The following is an 18,868-nucleotide window of genomic DNA, read 5'->3' on the forward strand; positions in this document are numbered from 1 at the left end:
TATTCAATAGGCGTGAGTTATTGCCCATGACCATTTACTAAGTAACTCTGTAACCAACATTCAAGAACTCAGTTTCTTCTTATCAAATAAGACAAGAGTATGAGGAGGAATTGATAGTGATGTCACTGTCTTAGTAGAGACAATGCTTCATATCAGGCTGGTTTGACACTGATTCAACCTTGTGACAGCAAATCTGTTTCACTGAGGACAATCTTATTTGTAAACACTGGGAATTTGATATAGACTACACATTTTAGAGCATTTCCTCTCTGTGCAAACAACAGTGTAAGTACAATGTACACATTACCACCAAGGAGTTAAAAACAAGACTTAATCAAAGTACAAGATTACCTGGGAGTTATGCTTGATGTTCAAGGAGAATCAATTTGCCTTTGCAAAGCCTCCTCCAAAAGCAGTTTCACCCTTGGCTTCTATGAAATATGAGCACGTCACTTGGAAATAAGAACCACAAACTTTTCTTTTTTATTAATTTATTGTATTACTAAGTAATACATAATGAACAAAATTAATTAGTCAAATATTCCTCATATTCTGAGTCTTTATAAAAACTTGCAGAAACAGCTGGGATGTCCTTCATATCCCAGGAACAAGGAAGTCAGCTGTGCTTGTTTTAGAAGTTTTTCAGATTAGAAAAAATTCTTGATAATAATATACAGGGTAAAGGACAAGAAAGATGCCTCATCTCCTTTCACACTGTTTACAGCCCTGAATTAGGAATATAATCACTCATATATACTTTTCAAATACATGGAAGGTTTTAGCAATTTTTGATGGGTAAATGTATCAGTCAGGGTCCTGGAAAGAAACAGAATTCTATTCGGATGAATCAGAGAGATTTTCATAAAGAATGGAAATTTTATGTATGTGTAAGACTATGGGAAACAATAAGGGATGCGAGGTACCCAGAGATGAGTCATAGTTGGAAGGCATTGCCAACCCTAAGTTTGAAAGGGAAAGAGGAGGAAACAGTGTTACAGACACTAGTGAAAGCTGTGACCAAGGAAGAAAGACCATCCCATAGAAACTATAGTCACAAAGAGAGTCAACCACAGCCAGAACCAAGTCATGGAGATATAGCCTAATCTCCTCTCCTCACCATACTTCTCCTCTCTCCATCCCTCCTCTCCTCCCCTCTCCTCTCTCCTCCTCCTCCTTCCATCTTCCCCTCCCCTCCCCTTCGTGTCCTGTGTTCTCATGTTGGTAACTCCCTTTAGTGTGGTCAATAAAACAAACCGAACCACTCAGTACTTGCTTGGAATTGTTTGTTGATAACTATTTCCTAACTTCTACTTCATATTTCTTCCCACAGTACCATATTTTCAAGTGGATGTGGTCTAGAAATTTTAGCAATGACTACCTAACCTGTAAATAATGACGTCCATATCACTTGGAGAGAAACAATGATGCAGCATTTATTAGAATTATTTTATTTTCATCCAAAAATTAATTTAACCTTTACTATAGTAAAGGTATTTGTGATAGAAATGGTCTCAGACTTCATAGATCTTTTACAGCATAAAAATGTCAAGAGATATGTTCAGCAAAAGAGAGACACACACACACAGAGAGAGAGAGAGATTAAAACAAATAAAATAAAACACAGTGTTTTGTTACAGCTAGTTAAGCCACCACATGTGTTGCTGGCATCCCATATTGGAGCTCTGGTTCGAGTCCTGGATGCTCTACTTCTGATCCAACTCTGCTAATGTCCTGGGAAAGCAACAGAAGATGGCCCAAGTGCTTGGGCCCCTGCCACCCACATGAGAGACCCAGATGGAGCTCCTAGCTCCTGGCTTCAGTCAGGTTCAGCCCTACTCATTATGGCCATTCGGAGAGTAAACCAGCATATGGAAGATCTCTTTGTCTGTCTCTCCAGCTCTCTGTCACTCTGCTTTCAAATAAGTAAAAATTAATCTAAAAAAGAAAATAGGGACTACATAGATACTGTATGTAAATATAGAAGTTTGCCTATGTAGATATGTGACTCTGGATGTATAAATATTAGTGTATATATATATATATGTATATATACATACACCTATAGGAAGTATACACACACACACATGTGTGAAAGTACTTCAAAAAGTTCATGGTAAATAAAATTAAAAGATGAACTTATTTTGTTCAAAAAAGGTTTTGTAAATTCATGTATAGTTTTTTGCATAATATGCATTTCCATAAACCTTTTAAAGATCTCTCTATTGCATGGATTTCAAAAAATGTTTGCACCAAAATAAACTTATCTTTTAATTCTACTTTCCATGAATTTACTGAAGTGTACATATATGTACTTGCTGATATCCTCCATCTTCCACTCACCAGATTCCTTCCTAATCCAGTCTCCACTCTTCTCCACTGCTTTGTACCCTGGAAGATTGAACTATATGGATTACATTAATGGGTTTCTTCATCCTATGGCTTCCTGTTAAGTTCAGATAATGGTAGGAATACCAGCAGAAATTCAGAGGCAGTAAATGGGAAAGGTCAGGGTAATTGTTTCTTTGTTTCTCTTGTGAAGTCACTATGACTGACCACATCCTCAGCTGAAAATTACAGTTTCTATCAAGGAATTCTTCCTTTTTTCCAGGTTCCAGTTATTGCTCTCTCCCCTTCTTCCTTCAGTGGTGATGGCACCTTGCTGTGATTATCTCCTGGGATACTGCATTAACCCTGTGGTTTCCATATTGTGTGCCCACATCCTATAAATTTTACCTGTATTAAACTCTTTTTTTTTTAATGAATTTGAGTATTCCATATTTACAATGGGAACTCTGAATTAGTCGTATCTTTCCAGTCTACTTAAATATTCCAGATTTCTGAAAAACATAATTTCTTGGTAATAATCTAAGTCTATTAGATGGTAAAGCCTTCAAGACCTGGCATCACATCATACCAGTTATAACATTTGCAGGCTCCTGCTCTATAGCTGGTACTCAACAATTATTATGAGAAGTTCAAATCAACTAAATCACAAAATGTCTACTCCTATGCTAAGATCTTAAATGAACAAGATAAATATTATCTTAATCATAGCATGAACATCATACGACCCTAAAGCATCTGGGGATGTTAACTTGCTGCATATAATACCTATAATACCAATTTTAATATCTTCTTCATGCAGAAATAAATAGTGTTTAAGGATATTAAACAGCTTGCTGTGTAATTACATTACTCAGAAGTGCCTCTTCTGTTGACTCCTTTGCTGTTGCCATGGCAGTGACCACATGTTTGCAAGTAGAGAACACACATAGAACCCATTCTTAATTACATGTGTAACACCAGATTTCAGCGAACACAATATACATGGAGGTCATAGAGTATATGGAAAAGAGATATGATAAAAAATTGTTCTCCATTTTTTCTATCTCTTGGTTATTTCTAAAATCCCTTATTAGTATGTTCTGATTCTCTATTACCATTTTTCTTTCCATGCAATAAAAAGGCTTCTGCAGCCACTCATCAAATTATAATCCTCTGCTAAAATGACCTAGAGGTGTTCCTGAAAAAGTCAATGCGAAATTAAGTTCTGTCATAACAAAAACACTATGGAATGAAAGTCTCCACTGACAATTTTCTATGAAGATCAACACCACTCTCGGTCTTTTTTCATATCATGGCAAAGCATTAAGATCTTCCTTTGTAAGTATTCCTTATATTAATAAAGTTATTGCTTGTACTTACAAGTCTTGCCTACCATGCAATGTTGGTAATAGCTTTTGCCATTCACAAGGATATTGCTAAGGTCAGCTAATTATTGCACATTAAAAAACAAACAAACCAGAAACCAAGGCTGAAACAAATATTCCAATCAAAAGCATTTCATTAAATCAAGACTAAGTAGTACTTTCTCTTCCTCTCCCTCTACTTTCCAGACATAATTTAAGGAAGGTAATATATTATTTAGAGAAATAAGAGACAGTCTTTTCCTGATTCTAATTAAGTCTTTCCAAAGAAGAGCTGCATGCCAAATGTAATCTAGTTGAAAAAACTTCTTTTAAACAGTCTCATAGTTTAATCTCATGTTGTAGCACAAAAATTAATCTTACTATGGCAATAAATTGTCATTTTGCAACAACACAATTGTTTTTGCTGTTATTTATACTTCAGCTCATCAATGTTGATCATTTTCTGATTTATTCCTTCTATTAGCATTTGCTAATTATTTATTATGCACCCAACACTTTCCAAGACTTCAAGGAGAGGAAAATTGTCCTAACATTTGAAAAACTTGTGTCTAGTAAATGAGGTACAGATGCAGTCAACTGTTAGATCATCCAGGAGTTATATTGTGTATGAAAGCCTACCAGAAACCACTTATCACTGACTCCTGTGCTCATTTTCTAGCAGGCTAAAGAAACAAAACAAAAAAAAAGTGCATATGACTTCTTGAGGCTTAGGCTTGAAACTGGCCCATTGTTACTTTCACTACATAATAGGGTCCAAAAGAGTCACAAGGACAATCTAGATTTAAGAGTAAGGTATGTTCCACCTCTTGCTGGAAGAAGCAACAAAGTAACAGTGGAAAATGTACTGACACAGAGATGGACAGAGGATTGGAGCCATTTTTGCAAATACAATAGTGTCAAATGCACAGCAATACAACAGATCCAACCTAGAGATAATCAGAAAAGGCTGAATGTAGTATTGAAAACTGAGTAGATTGGGGTCAGTGCTGTGGCATAGTGAGTAAATCTACCGCCTACACTGCCGGCATCCCATATGGGTGCTGGTTTGAGTCCTGGCTGCTCCACTTCCAATCCAGCTCTCTGCTAGGGCCTGAGAAAGCAGTAGAGGATGACCCAAGTCCTTAGGCCCCTGCATCCACGTGGAGACCCAGAAGAAGCTTCTGGCTTCAGATCGGAGCAGCTCCATCCATTGCGGTAACTGGGGAGTGAAGCAGCAGATGGAAGACCTCTCTCTCTCTCTCTCTGCCCCTCCTTCTCTTCCTGTGTAACTCTGACGCTCAAATGAATAAATAAATAAACTTTAAAAAAAAGAAACCTGAGTAGAATGTTTCTATAATTATATGCATTAGTAAAATTTTCTTATAATCATATGCAACAAAAGGCAAATCAATACTCAGATTAATGGCGTAAAATTAGAACTATAAACCACATAACTGAAAAATATCCCTCAGCAAGATGCTTTCTTAATATATTTATCACTTATTCACACCTCTGAAAATAAAGAACTTTTTTGAGATTTAGATAAATTTAAATTGTGATAAAAGTCAATTAAAATCTTGTCTTTCTACCATTGTCCCAGTATTTAAGAAGTCTTATCTCTCAACAACTCCTGGAGAATCACAAAGTTGCAGACACTATCTTATATTAAGTTCCCTGAAAGTATTCCTTTACTGAGTAAGTACATAAAGTAATAACATAAAAGATAAATGAAGTAACAATTAATGGCCAGATATCAGAGCCTACAGGGATTACCAGCAAACGAAATTCTGCAGCAAAAAGCAGCCCAACTTGAGAAGTGTCTTTATCCCCATGAGTGTGAGACTAACTTTTCAGTCCCACTAGAGAAACATGGCAATCCAACCTCAGAAAACTGTTTCAACCTTTTCAGGAAAAACCAGCAGGAACCAATGGGAGCCAAAGTAGCACCAGATAAACAAAGCAGAGGAAATTGCTGCAAAAGTATTGTAGATTAAACTGTCATTGGAACAACAGCTCACAAAAGTAGGCCAGGGTCTGTGTGCTAAACTTAAATGGGAGGGCAGCTCTGTTGCACAGCGGGTAAAGCCACTGCCTATAACACTAGCATCTCATATGGACATTGGTTTGAGTCCTGGCTGCTCCTCTTTTTTAAATATTTATTTTATTTATTTGAGTTACAGAGAGAGAAAGAGAGAGAGAGAGAGGTCTTCCATCCGCTGGTTCACTCCCCAAATGACCGCAATGGCCACAGCTGAGCTGATCCGAAGCCCGGAGCCATGAGTTTCTTCCAGATCTCCCACGTGGGTGCAGGGGTCCACTGCTTTCCCAGGCCATAGCAGAGAGCTGGATCAAAAGTGGAGCAGCCAGGACTTGAACTGGCACCCAAATGGGATGCCAGCATTGCATGCTTTAACCTCATGAGCCACAGCATTGGCCCCATGGCTGCTCCTCTTTTAATCTAGCTCCCTGCTAATGTGCCCGGGAGGGCAGCAGAGGGTGGCCCAAGTCTGAAAGAAGCTCCCGGCTCCTGGCTTTAGATCTGCCCAGCCCTTATGGTTATGGCCATTTAGGGAGTGAACCAGCAGATGGAAGATTCCACCCCCCCAACTGTTCCTTTCAAATAAATAAAATAAATCTTTAAAAAAAAAACCCTCCTACATAGGACCACTGCCTGCTAAAACAAAATATTTAGGTAGAACCCAGAGAATCCTAACATAATAGCAAAATATCCAGTATAAAGCCCCAAATCACACATAATACCAAGAAGTTAGAAAATCATCAGTGGAATGATAAAATACAATCAACTGACACAAACACCAGAATGAGTCAGGTGTTAGACATATAAAAGATGTGAAAGAGGCTCTCACAAAAAAAAAAATGCTCAGCTGACACCACAGAAATACAAAGGATTGCTAGAAATTACTAAAAATAAGTATATGGCATTAAACTAGAAGAAATGACCAAATTCCTGGATGCATACACATTGGCAAGATTGAAATATGAAGAAACAGTATACCTACACAGACCAATAATGAAACCAAGGATGAATCAGTAATATAAAATCTCTCATAAAAGTGCAGGACTAGATGACTTCATTGCTGAATTTGACCAAATATTTAAAAAAGAACACCAAATCTTCTTAAATTGTTCCAAAAACACAGGAAAATGGGAAATTCTTTCACATCCATTTTACTACAACCAGACAAGGACACAAGGGCACAATAAAATAAGTCTTCAGGACAGTATCTCTGATGCAGGTATATGCAAAATTCCACTACAAAATATTAGTAAACTTAATCCAACAGCATAGTAAAAAAATTATTCAACATATGTAAATCACCAAACATGATACACTACATCAACAAAATGAAGGATCAAAATCTTATGATCATCTCAATAGATGTAAAAAAGGCATTCTATAAAACATGATCAAAACTCTTAACAATTTAGGTGTATAATAAACATACCTCAACTAATAAAAGCCATATATAGCAAGCCAACTACTTACATCATTCTGCATGAGGGAAATCTGAAGGCATCCTCTTTAAAACTGCTGGTTCGCACTCTGGCCTCAGAATCAGCCCTAAAGGCATTCGGATCCGGCTGAAAAGCCCATGAGAGTATTTCAGGCATGGAAAGCCAAGACACTCTGGCAAAAAAAATGACCTAAATGAAAGATCTCCATGAGTGAGATCCCAGTGGAAAGAGCAGGTCATCAAAGAAGGAGGTACCTTTCTCTGAAGGGAGGAGAGAACTTCCACTTTGACTATGACCTTGTCTAAATAAGATAAGAGTCAGTGAACTCAGGGGGCTTCCATAGCCTTGGAAACTCATGACTGGAGCATAGGGAGATTACTGATGCCATTAACAAGAGTGTCAATGTGTTAAGTCAACAACAGGAGTCACTGTGCACTTACTCCACATGTAGGATCTCTGTCCTTAATGTGCTGTACATTGTGATTTAAGGCTATAACTAGTACTCAAACAGTATTTTTCACTTTGTGTTTCTATGTGGGTGCAAACTGTTGAAATCTTTACTTAATATATACTAAACAGATTTTCTGTATATAAAGAGAATTGAAAATGAATCCTGATGTGAATGGAAGGGGAGAGGGAGCGAGAAAGGGGAGGGTTGCGGGTGGGAAGGAAGTTATGGAGGGGGGGAAAGCCATTTTAATCCATAAGCTGTACTTTGGAAATTTATATTCATTAAATAAAAGTTAAAAAAAAACCTGCTGGTTCACTCTCCAGAAGACCATAATGGCCAGAACTGGGTTGGGCCAAAGCAGGAGATGGGAATGCAATTCAGGTCTCCCTTGTGGGTGATAAATGCCCAACTACTTGAGTCATCATCACTACCTACCAGTGTCTGCCTTAGTAGGAAGCGAGAGTCAAGAGCCAGGTGAGAGTCAAGAGCTAGGTGAAGAACCTAGGTGTTTTGATATGGTACACAGGCATTTTAAATGGTGTCTTAATCACTAGGCTAACTGCTTGTCCCCTTCCACGATATTTTGAAATACCCTTGTAGATAAAGTACACTTCAGAGTAAATAAAACTATTAAAGACAAAGAGATATTACACAATCACAGAAAGGATTGATACATCAGGAAGACACATTAATCTTAACTGTGTACCTACCAGACAACAGATCCTCGAAACAGATGCACCAAAAACTGATAGAAGTAAAAGGAAAAAAAATTCCATCATTATAGCTGGGCATATCAAAATCTCCCAGTCCACAGCAGATCTAACTGGTAGATAAAAAAATTAACAAGAATAGGAAATCTTTACAAAACATGTAACCAACAGGATCTAAAAGACATACAATCATGGGCTGCATAATGACCTTTTGGTCCATGATGGACTGCATATGTGACCACAGTCCCATAAGATTATAATGAGCTTGAAAAAATTCCTTTCACCTGGTCAGAGTGCAGCCATTACAACACCATATAAAATGCATTCCTTGTGGTGATACTGCTACAAACAAACCTACTGCAATGTCAGTCATACAAAAGTATGAGTGGATTTCAATAAGTTCATCCAAATGGGATTAAAAGTTTATTTTGGTGCAAAATTTTTTGAAATCTATGCATAGTCCTTTCATAATATGCATGTTCCAAGAATTGAGGACATCTTGCATAGCACATACATAATTTACAGAGCATAATTCTTGATAGTGATAACAAATAACTATGCTAATGGTTGATTTATTATTCTTATTATTCTATACTTCTATTGCTATTTTGAAGCATATTATTTATATTTATAAAAGAAAAAGTTTACTGTGAAATAATATGCCATCTTACACTGGCAGTAGTCTCATACAACTCATATTCACTATGCCTCTTCATAGCATAAGGAGGCCACATCACTGGCTGGCGCTGTGGTGCAGCAAGTTAAGCTGCTGCCTGCAACACTGGCATCCTACATGAGCGCTGGTTTGAGTCCTGGCTGCTCTGCTTCCAACCCTTCTTCCTGCTAATATGCCTGAGAAAGAAATGGAAAATGGTTCAAGTGCCCCTGCCACTCATGTGGGAGACCTAGATGGAGTTCCTGGCTTCGGCCTAGCCCAGTCCAAGCTGTTGTGGACATCTGGGAAGTGAACTAGTGGATGGAAGATTTCTCTCTCTTCTCTTTTCTTCTTCTTCTTCCTCCTCCTCCTCTTCTTCCTCCTCCTCCTCCTTCTCTCTCTCTTTCTCCCTCCCTCCCTCCCTCCCTCCACTCCCTCCCCTCACACCCTGTCTCCCCCACCCTCCCTCCCTCCTTCCCTCTCTCTCTGTAACTCTGCCTTTCAGATAAATAATCTTTAAAAAAGATGCAACATCAGTTTTTGCACAGTGGTTAGGACACTACTTGGGACACCTTTATACCATGCCAGAGAGTGCCTGGGCTTGAGTTCCAGCTCCACTTCTGATTCCAGATTCCCGGTGATGTACGCTCTGGGAAGTAGCAGATGATAGTTCAAATAACTGGGTTCGTGACACCCATGTGGGAAATGTGGGCTTTGTTCACAGCTCTTGGCTTCAGTCTGGCTCAGTCTAAGCTGTTGTGGGCATTTGGGGAATGAACTTAAAAATGGAAGATGTCTCTCTGTCTATGTCTCTTGGCCTTTCAAATACAAGGGGAATAAATAAATAAAAAGGCAAAACAAAGAGCTCACATTAAGTAATTGACCTATACCACCTAGGTTTGTGTAAGTACACTCTGATGTTTGTGCAATAATGGCATCACCTAAAGAAAGTTTTAGAATGTAAACCATTGTTAAGTGACATATAACTATAAAGAACAATCCACTCAACAACCGAAAAATATACATTCGTTTCAAGAACCCATTGAATATTAATCAGAAAGATTCTATTTTGGGCTATAAAATAATTTTAAAAGATAAAAAATCATATAGACTTTGTTCTCCCATAACAACACAATCAAACTAGGTACAAATAACAGAAAGACAACAGGAAAATACTTAAGTACATGGATACTAAATAACACATTTATAAACAATCCTTGGATCTAAGAGGAACTCTAAAAGCAGCTTTAAGAAGAACTAAAACTTGATAAAAATAAAAACACAACAGGTCAAAATGTATCAGAAACATCTAAAGTAGGGCTGAGAGGAAAATTTATAGCATGAAACGCTTGCATTAGAAAAGAGAAAAAGTTACAAGTCAATTTATCTAAGTTCTCATTGCAAAACAAAATGGAAAAAGAAGAGGAAACTAAACCCAAAGTAAATAGATAAAAGAAAATATAAAAAGAGAATAATTAATGAAATTAAAAATATTGAACCGTAGAGTAAATCAATGAAACCAAAACCTGATTCTTTCTGAAGGGTCAACAAAACTGATAATGTTCCAGCAAAATTGACAAAAAAAAAATTTAAAAAAGAGAGAACATAAATGCCAATATGAAGAATGAAATAAGATACCATTATTAGAGATCATAAAGTCATTAGAATGATAGTAATGAAATAAAACTGTTATGCTTTGAACTGCATCCCCCCCCCCAAAAAAAAAATGACGAAGTCCTAACCTCCAGTACCTCAGAATGGGACCATTTTTGGAAATAAGATCTCTACAGAGGTATAGTTAGAATGAGGTCAGTTGAGTTGTACCTGATCCAGTATGAAAAGGAGAAATTTGGACACAGAGATAGACATGTACAGAAGGAAGACAAAGTGAAGAGATACAGAAAAAATGCCATGTGAAAATGGAAGCATAAAATGGAATTATGCTGCCACAAGCAAAATGTCTGAGGCTACCAGAAACTGAAAGAGGCAAGCAATGATTCTTTCTCTACAGTTTTCAGAATTCCTGGTAACACTTTGGTTTTGGGATTCTAGCCTCCAGCAGGAGTAAATAATTTGATGTTGTAAGTCATCCAATTTGCAGTATTTTATTACAGAAATACTGAGGAAGTTAATACATAGATGAACACCTTTATGGCTATAAATATTACAACTTAGAAGAAAATGACAATTTTGAAGGAACAAATTTATGCTAATATTTAACAATGATGAAATATGTCACATTAATTATCCTATAACCATTAAGGAAATTGAATCTGTAGTTTAAAAGCTCTCACAAACGAAGTTTCCAGATCTTGATCATTGAGTGGGAGAATTCTACAAATAATCAAGGAAGAAATAACACCAGCGTTACAGAGGAGAGGCTTCCCAGCTCATCCTATAAAACCTGTATTAAACATATATCAAAACAAATCAGACAACACAAAAAATAAAGGACATTACAGAAAATCTCTCAAGAAGTTACAAACCCAGCTAAATAAATAAATAACAGTATTTCAAAGGGTTCATGGAAAATGCATATTATGAAAAAGAATGCATGAATTTCAAAATATATTTGCACCAAAACAAACATACCTTTTAATTCTATTTTACATGAACTTTTTGAAGTACCCTGGTATTAGCAAACTGAATCTAAAATAGTATACAAACATATATATACAAAAAGAAAATTTCTAGAACTACTAAGTGAGTTTGGCAAGGTCACATGATACAATATCAACACAAAATTAATTCACATTTTTATATACTGATATGGTTTAGAGATGGCTTAAGTACATCCTCAAGGATTCACATGTTGTAAGTCTGGACCCCAGTGTGGCAATGTTAAGAAGTGATGGAACTTTTAGGAAGTGGGACCTAGTGGGAACTAAATAGGTAATCAGAGACACTTCTCTTGGAAGGGATTAAGGTAGTTCTTATGGAACTTCTGGTTAGTTCTTACAAGAAGATTGTCATAAGATCCTGACCCCCTGAATCACTCTCTAGCTTCCTGTGTCACCATATAATTTCTCCTTCTTGTATATACTCTTTTGATTGTGGTGCCATCCACCACTAGGTCTTCAACAGAGCTGTGCTGATACCAGTTACATATTCCTATATCTCCAAAACTGTGAGCTGAGTAAACATCCTTTCCTTATAACGTGCCCAGCCTCAGCTATTTATTTATAACAGGAAATAGACTAGTATGCATACTAACAATGAACATGGAGAAACTAAAATTTAAAACATGATGCCATTTACAATCACTTCAAGGAAAATAAAATATTTAGATACACATTTCCCAAAACATGCACAGGTTCTGTATGTGAAGGTTTCAAAATGCTGACGAAAATATAAAAGATAACCAAAATAAATGACAATACATTTCATGCTGATGTGTTAAAGGAGTCAACAAAGCAAAGATGTCAATTTCCCCAAAACTGATTTCTTTATTTAATACAACTCCTATCAAAACCCCAGAAATATGATAATATATGTAAGACTATTATTCAAAAATTGATATTGAAAGGCACAGACTACCTAAAACATCTTAAAAAATAAGCATAAATTATGAAGAATCACTGTACTCAATGTTAAAACTTATATACAGGTTTACAGTCAAGACAACATGGTATGAGCAGTGGGATACACATATATTTCAATTGAATAAAGAACTTGGGAAAAGATCCAAAAAACTTAATTTTTCACAAAAATGTACATACAAAGCAATTCAAAGGAGGAAAAATAGCATTCTCAAGGAATTGTACTGAAGCAACTGAAATGGGCACAAATAAAAAATAAGCAATTAATAATCACAAATTTGAAAAATTAACTCAAAATAGATAATATAATTTAACATAAAACAAAACTATAACACTCTTAGTTAATAACATACGAGAGGATCTTCAGGATCTAGGACTAGGCAAAGAGTTCTTATATTTGACAGTAATAGCACAATCTACAAGAACTTGATAAATTTATCAAGAGACTTGATAAATCACATCACATCAAGTACATGAAAAGATGTTCAGGTGATGGATATTTGGAGTAATAGTTAAGACATCTCTTGGGATGCATAGTTCAAGTTCTGGCTACTCTACTTCCCATCCAGCTTCCTTCTAATGCACACCTTAGAAGGCAGCAGATGATGGCTCAAGTACTTGGGTTCCTGCCACCCACATAGGAGACACAGATTGAGTTCTGGGCTCCTGACTTTGAACTAGCTGTTTCAAGCGTTTGGGGATTGAACCAAGAAGATGTAAGCTCGCTCGCTCGTGCCCGCTCGCATGCTCTCTCTCTCTCTCTCTCTCTCCCCCCCTCTCTCTTTCCTCTCCATTTCAAATAAAATGAAAATAAATATTTTTAGAAAGATGTTCAATATCATTAACCATCAGGGAAATGAAAACTAAAACTATAATGAAATATCACTATACACCTATCAGTAGCAGCTAAACTAAAACACAGTGGAATACCAAGTGCTGAAAATGAAGATGAGGAGAAAATGGCTAACTCATACGGTGAGGGTGGGAATATAAAGTGCTATAGATATTCCAGAAAACATTTTGGCAGTTTCTTTAAAAACTAAACATGCAAGACCAATGCTGCGGCACACAGGGTTAAGCCGTCCCTTGCAGTGCCAGAATCCCATACTAGAGTGCCAGATGGAGTCCCTGCTGTTCCACTTCTGATCCAGCTCCCTGATAATGTGCCTGGGAAAGCAGAGGAAGATGGCCCAAGTTCCTGGGCTCCTGCACCCACAAGTAAGACCCAAATGAAGTTCCAGACTCCTGGCTTCAGCCTGGTCTGGCCCCTTGCAGCCATTTGGGGAGTGAACCAGTAGATAGAGATCTATTTCTCTGTTTCTCCCTCTTTCTCTCTGTCTCTCTGCTTTTCAAATTTGTGTGTGTGTGTGTGTGTGTGTGTGTGTGAGAGAGAGAGAAAGAGAGTGTGTTTAAAAAACTATGCGGGGCCAGCGCTGTGGCTCAGCGGGTTAACGCCCTGGCCTGAATCGCCTGCATCCCACATGGATGCCGGTTCTAGTCCCAGCTGCTCCTGTTCCAATCCAGCTCTCTGCTGTGGCCTGGAAAAGCAGCAGAAGATGGCTCAAGTCCTTGGGCCCCTGCACCCGCACGGGAGACCAGGAGGAAGCTTCTGGCTCCGGGCTTCGGATTGGCGCAGCTCCAGCCGTTGCGGCCATCTGGCGAGTGAACCAGAGGATGGAAGACCTCTCTCTCTCTGTCTCTACCTCTCTCTGTAACTCTTTCAAATAAAAAACAAAAACAAAAACAAAAACTATGCAACTACCATAGCAATTGCTGTCCTGGGCATTTATCTCAGAGAAAAGAAAATGTTTTGTTGATGCAGATATTCATACACAAATGTTCATTGCAGCTTCTTATTCATAACAGCCAACAACTGGAAACAACCCAAATGTCTTTCAACAGGAAAATGATTAAACAAATTGTGGTGTACCCATACAATGGAAACTATTCAGCAACAAAAAGAAATGAATAATTGATACACAAAGCAACATGAACAAATTTTCAAGGAGGGAGTTAGGCTGAGTAGAAAAAATTCAGTATCAATAGGTTATATACTATATAATTCCAGTAGTAACATTTTAAGTGATAAATTATGGAAATTGAGAACAGATTAGAGGTTGTTGGGGGTTAGGAACCAGGGTAGGAATACTAAGGGAGAGAGAGTGATGTGAGAACACAAGGAATCCTTACAGTGAAAAAACTGTTCCTTCCCTGTAGTAGTGGATATATGAGCATGTGTAATGAAATTATATTGACCTAAATACACACACAAACATGAGTAAAACTGGAGAATTCTGATTTAGACTACTGGTGGATTGTACCAGTATCAATATCATTTGTGATACCACACTATAGTTTTGGGAGATATTATCATTTGCCAAAACTGGGTAAAAAGGCACACATACTATTCTGACAATAGCATTTGAATCTGTAATTATTTCAATAAAATTTTCAATTTAAAAAAGCTTCACAGAACTCACTGAAAGCAAGCAGTAAGTAATTTAGGCATGCTTTTAAAGCCTTTCTTAAGCAATAACCTGAGTTTTTGTTGGTGTAAATTCTTAGGGCTTTAAAAGATTCTCATGTCACCACTTGTGTTTCACTGGCATCTCCTCTAAGAAGTGAAATGTACATAAAGTGTTGAAGTACTTCAATTTTTAAGTAATAACTGCAGAAAGAAAAATATTTTCAAATACCTTGTGAGAGTACAAAGAAAGAAGCTAATGGTCTAAATCAACTGCCTATATTCTCTCAGCAAAATATCAATCAAACTTTCAAGGAATGGATGAGTTAGCAATTTTAAGAGAAATTTTCTTTCACCTTTTTTCTAAAGTAATTTGATTCAGCGATTAAAATTTGTAATAAAAAATACAGAGAGCAAAAGATGAAAGGAGGCAGTAGACTTAAAACCCTGGTAGTCCCAAACTGCTACTGTCTCCCAGTGTGAGCTTGGGCAAATTATTCAATTCTTTTGCATCTCAATTTTCTGGTAAAAATGAAAGCATTAGACCAAACCCCATGGTCATTTCCTGTATGAAAATATTCTATGACCCTATGAAATTTAAAATGTTGATAGAAGTGTAGTTGATGATGTTTCATCCCATTCCTTCATTAGAATTAATTTAATAAGGTTTTTCACAGTAACTTCAATTGGCAATCTAAGCATTCCCTTCAGCTGTGTAAATGATGCCCTTCATTCCAGCATGACTGTTCAGGTTTCATTATCAAGCCTCTAAGTGCTAATTAACTTTGAAGCACTCTCCAATAGGAGCTCTATTATAATTCATACCAAACTGCTACTTTCTGCTTCAAATTTCTCTCCTGAACTTTTTTTTTCAGATGCATAACACGCCATTCTACTGCTATCCCTTGCCATTTCCTTTTGAGCTCCTGTTTTTCAGTCATTGGCTTGAATGAAATTATTTTAAAATGGTGAGTTACTGATGATGGTATCAATCATATAGCCAGCTTCAGTATATCTTAGTGGCTAATACTTTGGAGATTTTGCCCAAAATTCTTGTGGGTCTCTGTTCTCACTGTTTTCAAGACAAGACTTACCCTTGACACTGTGCAACATTTTCTTTGTTCCTGTTACTCTTGATTAATTTAAACTACCAACTCCTTTGAGAAAATCATGGCGAGGAAAACTCTGTAGCACTCATCTCCTCATACTACCTAATCCACACCCCTTACCCCAAATCTGAAGTATACTTACTGGATCTCCAAGTCATAGCCTCTTTCTGAAAGAGCACATCTGGCTGACGACCATCATTTGATATGTGGTGTCTTCCTTTATGATGCTATGGTGTGCCTACTATGAAACGTTTCTGTTTTAACACCCAGGTGTTCTATATTCATGCTGCCTCACAAGCATCCCACTCCCTCACTTTTTAGTGGCTTGCACTAAAGATATTTATTTGTCCCTCAAAACTATACAGGTCAGATGCTGGTCCAATGGAACTGACTGGGCATGCCTGGCTTGACTCCTGGATATGGTTGACAGCATGACTGTATGTCTCTTAATTCTCGAACTGGTAGCTGTTTAGCAATATATTTCTTATGACAGGGAATAGGTTTGCAAGAGGGCTGACAGAAATTTCCATGTCTCTTTGAGGCTTAAAACTCAGAATTTTCAGACTCTGATTTCTGCCCAAATCTCATTAGCCAAAGCAAATCACATGAACAAGCCAAAGATCAGTTGGATTAGGAAAGTATATTCTACATATGGAAATAACAATTGTAAACAAATAATACCATCTATCATGTCTGCTTACTAGTATTAAAAGAAAAAATAAATGCAACTAGCACTATTCCAATATAGACTGAAGACATTTTGTGTTTTACTTTCCTGTTGAAAAGTTAAGAATCTGTATTCAAGAAATGTGCTCTCAGTTTTAAAGATCTCATTCGTTCTCCCTGCCTAGACAAAGAAAGCGTCATCAAATGGCCTATGATGATAGTCTAGTGCTTGTAGGTTATAAGATAGGAAAACAGCTCTGACTCAAGATTCAATAAGGATACTTTGGTTTTGAGGCAGAAGGAGGGGATCAGGTAGTATGAAAAGATAAGTTCCAGAGACAGTTTTCCTTACCTCACTTTTATAAAAAGGACTGGGTGATCTAATAAATCACGAATCACATGAAAAAATAAAATAGTGCACTATATCAAGTGTATTTCTTGTCTTGGGAACAGTGAGAACTGAGCCACAATTCAATGTTGGGCAATATCCCCCAAAAGTGCTAGCAGCTAAGTAAGAAGTTAAAGCTGTTGTATGATTGACCCTCTCTCCAGTCTCTAACCACCTTAAAATGCAAAGTAGCCTTCCTGCATTCCTGGTCTCTCTCTCTCTCTCTCTCTCTCTCTCTCTCTCAAATATAGTGACTTGCTCAAGGACAGAGAATGCTACTGTCAAAAGTAATACTACAGTTCAATGTTAATTCCCTACATCTGTAGTTGACTCCCAATCTTCACAGGGGCCAGAATTGCCACTAAGGAGTATTTTGGAACTCGAAGGGGAAATCTTAATTTTCACAATGATTTGAGGCTGTTACTGTGATCTAGTGGAATGATAGATATTGTACTAGCTGGACATTGACATGTAGTAAATGTTTTATATTCCATGTGAGATTTAATGACTTGACACATAGTCATGTATTGAAAATTCCATTTGTAAGTATTCACACATACTACCTAATATGCCACACATGGAGTTTTATCTTTCAGGAAAACCTCACCTCAAGGGAAATTCTACATGTGTATTTGAGTCACCAATATGATCCATCTGTACTAGTCTGCAGCTGCAGCTGTTATATTCACATTGATTAGAATAATAAGAGAAAGCAATGGACATCATGTCTTTTTTTTTCAAGGATTTATATTATGTATTTGAAAGACAGAGTTGGAGAAGGAGAGGCAGAGAGAGAGAGAGAGAGAGGTCCTCCATCCGCTGGTTCACTCCCCAACTGGCTGCAATGGCTGGAGCTGTACAGATCTAAAGCCAGGAGACAGGAGCTTCCCTCCAGGTCTCCCATGTGGGTGCAGGGGCCCAAGGACTTGGACCATCCTCTACTGCTTTCCTAGGCCATAGCAGAGAGCTGGACTGGAAGTGGAGCAGCCAGGACTCAAATTAGTGCCCATATGGGATGCCAGTGCTGCAGGCCGGGGCTTTAACCCACTGGACCACAGCGCCAACCCCAACATCATGTCTCAAAATGCAGTCATATCTAAACACATTTTGAAGCATATTGCAAATTATATATTTCTATGTAATTTTTTCTATATAATAAAACATATTATTGAAACATATTACATGCTATAGAACACATTATTGAAACACAGTTATCACAAATTACCTTCCTTTTATTTCTCCTTTATATTACACTTTCAATATTTTATTCTTTTTAAAAACATGTATAAAGAAGTTACATTATATATGAATTTTACTACAGGGTAGTGAAGAGAATCTTGAGAAAATATTTGTTATAAAAAAGGAAACATTGATTTGAGAGGTTAGAGAACTCCTATTTATGCCATTCCAATGTTTCTTTTCCACCTTTCCCTAAAATGGCACATAGTCAGCATCAATTCTTGATTAAAAATTTAGAATTGTAAATTAGTGAAATCAAATTTAATGAAGCAATTTTGATAAATGTCTAGTTTATCTGCAATTCACTAATTCAAGTGTCAAGATTTTTTCTCTTAAATATGCTTTTTACAAAATGCTTTTTGACCTCATTACTGTTTATACTTTCCCTTCCCCAAGCCATATATTACTCCTGTCTTAGCTCTATTCACTATATATCACTATATATTAAAATATATAGTGAAGGGTTAATATGTATTTGGTT

The sequence above is a fragment of the Oryctolagus cuniculus genome, chromosome X, assembly GCF_051225735.1.
Source record: "Oryctolagus cuniculus isolate XC-2025 breed Fujian yellow rabbit chromosome X, ASM5122573v1, whole genome shotgun sequence".
In the NCBI taxonomy this organism is placed as follows: domain Eukaryota; kingdom Metazoa; phylum Chordata; class Mammalia; order Lagomorpha; family Leporidae; genus Oryctolagus; species Oryctolagus cuniculus.